Source organism: Nuphar pumila, chromosome 10 (assembly GCF_984573655.1).
Source record: "Nuphar pumila chromosome 10, dmNupPumi1.hap1.1, whole genome shotgun sequence".
In the NCBI taxonomy this organism is placed as follows: Eukaryota; Viridiplantae; Streptophyta; class Magnoliopsida; order Nymphaeales; family Nymphaeaceae; genus Nuphar; species Nuphar pumila.
This window is the reverse complement of record NC_143258.1, coordinates 9,284,866-9,293,877: the sequence shown is the minus strand read 5'-3', so window position 1 is coordinate 9,293,877 and position 9,012 is coordinate 9,284,866. Positions and strand designations below refer to the sequence as shown.

At 41.5% G+C, this 9,012-nt stretch overlaps 1 pseudogene across 1 annotated transcript; it reads left to right on the top strand.

Annotated features, from left to right (window-relative positions):
- The first annotated feature begins 1,070 nt into the window (after positions 1 to 1,070).
- Positions 1,071 to 3,587, top strand: LOC149823451 (ABC transporter G family member 6 pseudogene; annotated as a pseudogene). Its single transcript, XR_016435083.1, has one exon. The product of XR_016435083.1 is annotated as an ABC transporter G family member 6 pseudogene (transcript).
- The last annotated feature ends 5,425 nt before the right edge of the window (positions 3,588 to 9,012 follow it).

The window sequence follows — 9,012 nt, the reverse complement described above, 5'->3', positions numbered from 1 at the left end:
CCGATATGTGTGCAGGATTTTACAGTGATTCTAAATTATGATTTTAACTTTGTTTTGTTGAAAAAGAACACGTTTCAGATATTGATTTCTGTCCAATTGATAATATTGAATCTATCTCGTGGTCAAGGTAGAAGATGCACCTAAGTGACTAACCTATTTCTAGTTTTTTTGCCCGGCCTCAACAAAAGAAAAAAAAAAGGACACGTGTGGCTCTGCCATTGGCAAGAAACATGGTGGGTCCGACCACATGATAACGGACCCACAATCCACATGCAGATGGTGAAAATGAGCAAAGCTTGTGCCAATGAACATGGAGAGAATGTTGGCCAACTCCCACACCCAAAATCCAAAAGCCACCTAAGTAAGTAATCTTGACAACTCAGCTTCATCATCCCAATTAAATATTGGTTTTATTGCTACTAAGAAATAGAGAATTCCTTGCTTGGGGTTTAGGGGTGAATGGGTGCCCTACCTTTCACCTACTTCTATTTCATCTTCCCTCCAACCTTCATTTTTTCTCCCTTTATTAATGGAAGATAATAAATACCAAATTGCCTATAAGAGAAACCATACCCGTTAAAATAATATTTTTTATCATTTTTATATTAAAAATTTGTGGGGTCTTAATCGAAACTCGTGTCAGGCTCAGGTCAGATATCGGATCTTCGAGTCCGGACTCGAGACTCAATCAGGTCTTTTTATTTATCACCCTACTCGGACCTTATAGGGTTTTGTCAAATGCATTTCCTATCCCATTTCCTACATTCCAAACAGGTCCTTAAAAAAAATAACACCAAAAGCTGAGGGATATGTAAGTAATAAGTAGGGAAACGGAAGGCCAAAATGGATATTCCAACTAAAAAAAAAGTATCCACATGCAAGATTTTATCCCGAGAAACGGAGAAGGATACGATCGTCATTTCCCATTGTCCCGGATATGTTGAACGATAACCGTTAAGATCCAAGCGAACAAACCGACGTCACTTAACTCCCGCTTGCTGTCAGAATCTCTCAGTCTCGATAGATTGCACTTATAAATACAACACCCTCCGTCGCTCTTTCTCGTTGCACCTCTCCGTCATCTTCTGTTCCCAATGAACCCCTCCTCCTTCGACGGGCGGAAAAGTTTTCCGGCGAATCCGTTATTTGGCCAAGATGCCGACGACGACGACGGAGACGACTACCTGAGGGCACCCACCGGCTTCGGAAGCAGTCGCCACGTGCCCCCGACGCTCGGCGAGCTCCTCCAGCACGTCGGAGACATCCGCGCTCTTGAAACACTAATGGAGCCCTCGCCGGAGCACCAAGTCCTCCAGATGGAGGAGACAGCGAAAGCCGTTCCGTTCGTTCTGTCCTTCACCGACCTCACCTACAGCGTCCGTGTACGCCAGAAGGTGCTCGCCCGAGACGGCACGACGACGCTGCCGTCGACGACAGCGGACGCCGGCGTCTCCGTCAAGACGGTTAGCAAGTTCTCCAAGACGAAGACACTGTTGAATCGGATATCTGGAGAGGCCCGTGATGGGGAGATCCTGGCGGTGCTGGGAGCTAGCGGGTCGGGAAAGTCAACGCTGATCGATGCACTGGCGAACCGGATCGCGAAGGGGAGCCTCAGAGGGACCGTGACGCTCAACGGCGAGGCGCTCGACGGTCGGCTCATGAGGACCATATCGGCCTACGTGATGCAGGACGACCTTCTCTTCCCCATGCTCACCGTCGAGGAGACCCTCACCTTCTCCGCCGAGTTCCGACTGCCCCGCACCCTCTCCAAGTCCAAGAAGCGCGAGCGGGTCCATTCCCTGATCGACCAGCTGGGCCTGCGCCGCGCGGCGAAGACGATCATTGGGGACGAGGGCCACCGGGGCGTCTCGGGTGGTGAGAGACGCCGAGTTTCCATCGGCATCGACATCATTCACGATCCGATACTGCTGTTCCTGGACGAGCCAACCTCCGGCCTCGACTCCACCAGCGCCTTCATGGTCGTCAAGGTCCTCCAGAGGATCGCCCGAACCGGCAGCATCGTCATCATGTCCATTCACCAGCCGAGCTACCGCATAGTCGGCCTCCTCGACCGCACCATCTTCCTCTCGCGCGGCAACACAGTCTACAGTGGCGCCCCAGCCAACCTCCCGACCTTCCTCTCCGAATTTGGCCGTCCGGTGCCGGAGAAGGAGAACCAGACCGAGTTCGCACTCGACCTCATCCGCGAGCTCGAGGTGAGTCCCGAAGGGATCAGGTCCTTGGTCGATTTCCACAATACATGGCGGTCCACCCGGTTCGTTCGGTTGCCCAGCCCGGACCAGCTGGACCTGAAGCTGAAGGACGCGATCAGCGCAAGCATCTCGAGGGGGAAGCTCGTCTCCGGCAACGCGACAGACGGCGGGACGAGCTCCAGCTCGATGCCGGCGTTCGCGAACTCTTTCTGGAAGGAGACGGCCATACTAACGAAGCGGTCCGCGACGAACACCCGGCGGATGCCGGAGATCTTCTTCATCCGACTAGTTGCGCTGGTGGTTACTGGTTTCATGCTGGCAACCATTTTCTGGCGACTTGACAACTCGCCCAAGGGTGTCCAGGAGAGGCTGGGCTTCTTCGTCTTTGCCATGTCCACGACCTTCTACATCAGCGCCGACGCGCTCCCGGTGTTCCTCCATGAGCGCTACATCTTCATGAGGGAGACTGCCTACAACTCTTACCGTCGGTCCTCCTACGTCCTCTCCAACGCCATCGTCGCCGCTCCTCCACTGGTCCTTGTCTCCATCGCCTTCTCATCGATTACGTTCTGGGCTGTCGGGCTCGCCGGCGGCACCCAGGGGTTCTTCTACTTCTTGGCCATAACCTTCGCCTCCTTCTGGGCAGGAAGTGGGTTAGTCACCTTCCTCTCCGGCGTCATCTCCCACGTCATAATGGGCTACACGGTGGTGGTGGCCGTGTTGGCCTACTTCCTTCTCTTCAGCGGCTTCTTCATCAACCGGGACCGGATACCATCCTACTGGATCTGGTTCCATTACATCTCCCTGGTGAAGTATCCTTACGAGGGGGTTCTGCAGAACGAGTTCGACGACCCTACGAGGTGCTTCTCGACGGTGGCGCAGATGTTAGACAACACGCCGCTGAGGGGTCTAAGCGCAGACACAAAGGCGGGGCTGCTCAAGGCGTTGAGTAGCTCGTTGGGGGCGAACGTGACGATGACGACGTGCGTGGTGACGGGGGTGGACATACTCAAGCAGCAGAGCGTTACGCAGCTGAGCAAGTGGAATTGCTTCTGGACGACGGTGGCCTGGGGCTTCTTTTTCAGGTTGTTGTTCTACGTGGCCTTGCTGCTTGGTAGCAAGAACAAGCGAAGGTGACGCCATGGCTGCCTGTGGTGCTGTTGCTGGTTTTCTTTTTCTTTTCTTTTTATTTTTTTTTATAATTTTGGATTTAATTTTTCTTTTGATTTGAAAGTTTGGCGGGTGGAAGAAGTGAAGTTGAATGGGGCACGTGGTGTAAGTAATATAAATGTGGAAATAAATAATTATGTATCTGACTCTAAAATTTGAAAGCCATTTTCGATATTGTTACTGCTCGCATAGATTTGGTTTTATTTACCATGTAATGTCCTAACTAGGGGGGTGGTCAACCGGCCTGGCGGTCCAATGGGCCAAGCCGGCTCAGTTAGCCATGGGCTGGGTTTGGATCAAGGTTTTAGGTAGTTATCGGGCTGAAATTTAGCCCGTTATATACGTGGGTTGGGTCCGATTGGCTTACGAGCTATCGGGTCAGTCTGATGAACCTTAGTTATTTATTAATTTTTAATAATATAAAATTTTAAAAAAATTTAATTGATTGCATAATAACTTAGTAACTATTATTATTTATCTAATTAGTTGCATTAATTTTATGAAAATTAAAATGATAATTAGTTGGGTACAAGAGAACTTGTAAATTATTTATTATTTACCTAATTAGGGCTGACTTACTTTATCTTGGCACATTTGGGTTAATGGGCAGTTCTTCAAACCCGAGTCTATTAAAAACCTGGCCAAAGCTCGGCCCGTTAGTAAATGGGTTGGTCTGTACTTAAAGCCCGGAAGGCCAAGCTCTAAACGAGTCCGGTCAGCCCCGGCCAGGCCGATGCCCACCCGTATAAGATGGTAAAGTTTTCAAGTTTTATGACACGACTGTTACTTCTTTTGTCTTTTATGACTTCATTTCCTCAGCATGTTTGGTTCGTGGAATTTGTAACCGATGCGATGGAATTGGGGATGTCTTGAACTAATAATACCTACAGCGATTCCATGCCTAATTCTTGGGAGGTTTTTATTTCTTCTGTTCTTTTTATTTTGTAGCGGTCCTTTAGGTAATTGATTCCTTGAAACTCTTTCATTCCCTGATCGAAAGCTCAATCTTGTCTTCACTAATTAACCGGGCAACATTTCCAATAGCTCCAGGGAGCAAAGGAGTTCAGAGGTTTGACTTTGATGACTCGTTCTTAGAGTCATTTGGTATGTATTTACCGGGAAAAGTAAAATTTGTAGTGCCTGGTTTAGATCATATACACTACAAGAAATATGGTTGTAATTCATCGCTAATCGATCCATCGTTGAATAATTTAGCGATGGGTAAATTTTAGCATAATTTCTTAGTCGTTAATTAGCGACGAAAAATATATGTTCTTACTTCCGTCGCTAATTTACGATGAATTAGCGAATGTCATGATTCGTTGCAAGGCCATCGTTAATCCGCAGAGATTTGATTTTGCGATAAATACACATTCATCGGTAATTTCATTGCTAATGTAGCAACGGATTACAATCCTTCGCTAAACATCAACCGTATTCGTCCGTAATCCATCGCTAAATTGGAGGCCGATACTAATTAGTGACGGATAATATCCGTCGTTAATCCATCGTAAAAAAAAAATTGTTTGAAATATAAATATCGAGAAAAATTTTCTCGTTATACAATTTATATATCCTGTGTATAAAAAACAAAGTACACATAAAAAATACATATACAAAGCAGCTGAAACAATTTATCGATCCGCTATAATCCTCCCCAAGTTCTAATTATTTACAAGTGAACATTTACAAAGAATTTTTTTTGAAACAACAAGAAGGTACAACAAATTCAACACATGAATCTAATCATCGCCAAGATTTTGAGCGTCATATTCTTCATTGTCTCGATCTGCCCCTTCATCCATGCCTCCATTAACTCCTCTAAACTAATTATCTCCAGCATCGTACAAGAGAAAAGAAATGTTAGTATTGATAAACAAAATATAATGAAATAAATTATATGCAATGCACCGAATCTAAGACAATCAAAATAACATGAATGATTTACACATAGACAAGCTAGTAATAAAGTGAATGGCACTAACAAAATTCAGATATGTGTTCAAAGGCTAACAAAAAAAAAATTCATAGTGATTCAATCATTCAAATATGTGTTCTAAGGTTGTCAAAAAAATATCATAGTGATTCAAACATGCATATATGTATTATAAGGTTGTCAACTAAATGTCTTCTGTATCACAATCATGCTTCTATGTGTTCTAATATTGTCAAAAAACTCTCATAGTGATTCAATTATGCATATATGTGTTCTATGGTTGTAAAAAAACTTTCATAGTGATTCAGGCATGCATATTTGTGTTCTAAGGTAGCCAAACAATTTCATAGTGATGAAATCATGCTTATATATGTGTTATAAGGCAGGTAAAAAACTTTCACAGTGATGGAATCATGCTTAATGTTGTCAAAAAACTTTCATAGTGATTCAATCATGCATATATGTGTTATAAGGCAGTCAAAAACTTTCATAGTGATGAAATCATGCTTATATGTGTTCTAATATTGTAAAAAAAACTCTCATAGTGCTTCAAGCATGCATATTTGTGTTCTAAGGTTGTCAAAAACTTTCATAGTGATGAAATCATGCTTATATGTGTTCTAATGTTGTAAAAAAACTATCATAGTGCTTCAAGCATGCATATATGTGTTCAAAGGTTGTAAAAAACTTTCATAGTGATGAAATCATGCATATATGTGTTATAAGGCAGTAAAAAAACTTTCATAGTGATGGAATCATGCTTATATGTGTTCTAATGTTGTCAAAAAACTCTCACAGTGATTCAATCATGCATATATGCGTTCAAAGGTTATCAAAAAACTTTTATAGTGATTCAATCATGCATATATGTGTTCTAATGTTGTCAAAAAACTTTCACAGTGATTCAATCATGTATATATATGTTATAAGACAGTAAAAAACTTTCATAGTGATGAAATCATGCTTATATGTGTTCTAATGTTGTCAAAAAACTCTCAGAGTGATTCAATCATGCATATATGTGTTCAAAGGTTGTCAAAAAACTTTCATAGTAATTTAATCATGCATATATGTGTTCTAATATTGTCAAAAAACTTTCATAGTGATTCAATCATGCATATATGTGTTATAAGGCAGTAAAAAACTTTCATAGTGATGAAATCATGCTTATATGTGTTCTAATGTTGTCAAAAAACTCTCATAGTGCTTCAAGCATGCATATTTGTGTTCTAAGGTTGTCAAAAACTTTCATAGTGATGAAATCATGCTTATATGTGTTCTAATGTTGTAAAAAAACTCTCATAGTGATTCAATCATGCATATATGTGTTCAAAGGTTATAAAAAAACATTCATAGTGATTCATTCATGCATATATGCGTTCTAATGTTGTCAAAAAACTTTCATAGTGATTCAATCATGCATATATGTGTTATAAGGCAGTCCAAAACTTTCATAGTGATAAAATTTTGCTCATATGTGATGAAATCATGCATATAATAGCTTGAAATCTAACGACACAAAACTTTTATACCTGACAGACAACTGTAGACGAAGTTTCGTTGTCCCGAAAAAAGCTGCACAACTCATTACGGAAAACGTCAGAAATTGCTTCATGTAAATAGTTACGCATTGTGTCCTTAACAAGCTGGCAGACACCATCCCAAGAATTAGTCGGATCAATCGGACGCTTGGAGTTGATGATGGTGGGAGACCTCTAAGAGCCCTGGCTAGAGGAGGCAACGACTGGTGTGGTGTTCATATTACTCTCAAACTTGAACACACAACCCTTTTTGGGTTCACTGATTGCAGCCACCCATGCTGCAGGATCAAAAGGCGGATGCTGAGTGGAGTCATCATCATATCACTCTACCATCTGCTGCTCGTATGACTCCTACAAAGTAATGATTACAGCATGAATTAATAATTAAGAATTATAATATTCATGGTAACTTGCATATTATAATGTTTATTAATACAATAAATACATACCGTTGTCATTTTTGTCTTCTCTGATACAAACTCTCCCATGCTCTTACGTTTATGTGTTTCGATAAATACATCCTTGTAAGGCACAATGCCTCATTTTTCTGCTTCCTGCGAGGTTAAATGATAAAAAATTTATTTAAAAAGTATACAACAATACTTATAAATTTAACAATATATATTAATGAGTTACTATTTTCTTCAGGTGACTCTCAAAAGTCCTAGATTCACATGTGTGTAGATAAGCATCTTTGCTCGATTTTGTGCAGCCTTTGCTGAGCGGTTTCAAAATTCATGCCCCGCCCACTTATCGCACATTACATCCCAAAAATCTGACCTGATAGTAAGAGGGTCATGGCCCTTCCACTGCAGTGGATCATCTATCACACCAAATGCTTTTATTGTTGCAGTCTTCATATTGTGCAGCATGTCCACAAATCAATTGACAGTCACCTTCTGTCACACTTGCCTCGCGTCTTGCTCCTCCATCGCAGTCGTGAAGTGATTTAAAGCCTATAAATAATTTCAGAAAGTTAGTAGACATGACTATAACAAAAAAATAAATACGAAACACATTAGCTATGATAAACGATTGTATATCATGAATGAGGACCACAATCTGTCCAACACCTCATTCGGGTACTCTTTTCATTGAGTGACCGATCCTGGTAGATGTTGAACTAGTGACTGCCTAATCTCTTGTATTACTTCTTGTGGCTCGAACCTCATGTTGTACATGAATTGGTATACATTAACTATCGATATACACTATTTATAAGATAAGTATTGGATAAGTGAAAATAAAATACTTACGGTCGATTATCGATATACACTATTTGAATGAGTCATCGTGTGTCAGACTGAGAAGACCCTACATCTAGCGTTGTCTCGTGACGTGTATGAATAGCTGGTGTAGGTGGGTCATGTGCAGGCGAAACATCATCTACAGAAAAATGAGTTAGAAATTCACACAATGCGCATTTAAACTAATCAAGTATACAATTAGTTAAATGATATATCTATTGAAACAACTCGTGAAAATGAAGGCTGAGACTAGCTACCACTGAGTGCTCGACCAGTGTGACCTCCACAAACCATATTCTAATAAATAAAAATTTTATTTGGATCAGTTACACAACTCTATATCTTCATGGATACATAATCAAATCGAAAATAACTTCATGCAATGCATTCAAACATTGCAATACATTCAAATCATTGCAATACATTCAAATCATTCACATCAAACATTGTAATACATTAAAATATAAGATATGACATCACTTGCTAATCATGGATAACTTATCTTTAACTTGCAATACAATTGGATCAGTTACACAACTCTAAAAGATTGTAATACATTCAAACATAAGGTATGTATTACAAGATGTATTTCACTAGCTCGACTATGCTTCCTCATCACTTGTTTGACTTTCATATTATTCTTCTTCCTCCTCCTCCTCTTCGTCCTCTTCTTTTTCTTTTTCATTGGGCGCCCATCCACTTGGTATATCATTTGGATCGCATTCTTCCATACGTGTGTCATCGGACAATGGAGATATGACATGCATACCATGTGCGACATCGTGATTATAAGAGAAGTCATACATATCATCTGATTGATAGTAATCACCCACTTAAGCAATCTTGTCTTCCTGTAACTGATCATACTCGGAGTATAGTTTAGACTTCACCTTGCAAACTTCTCA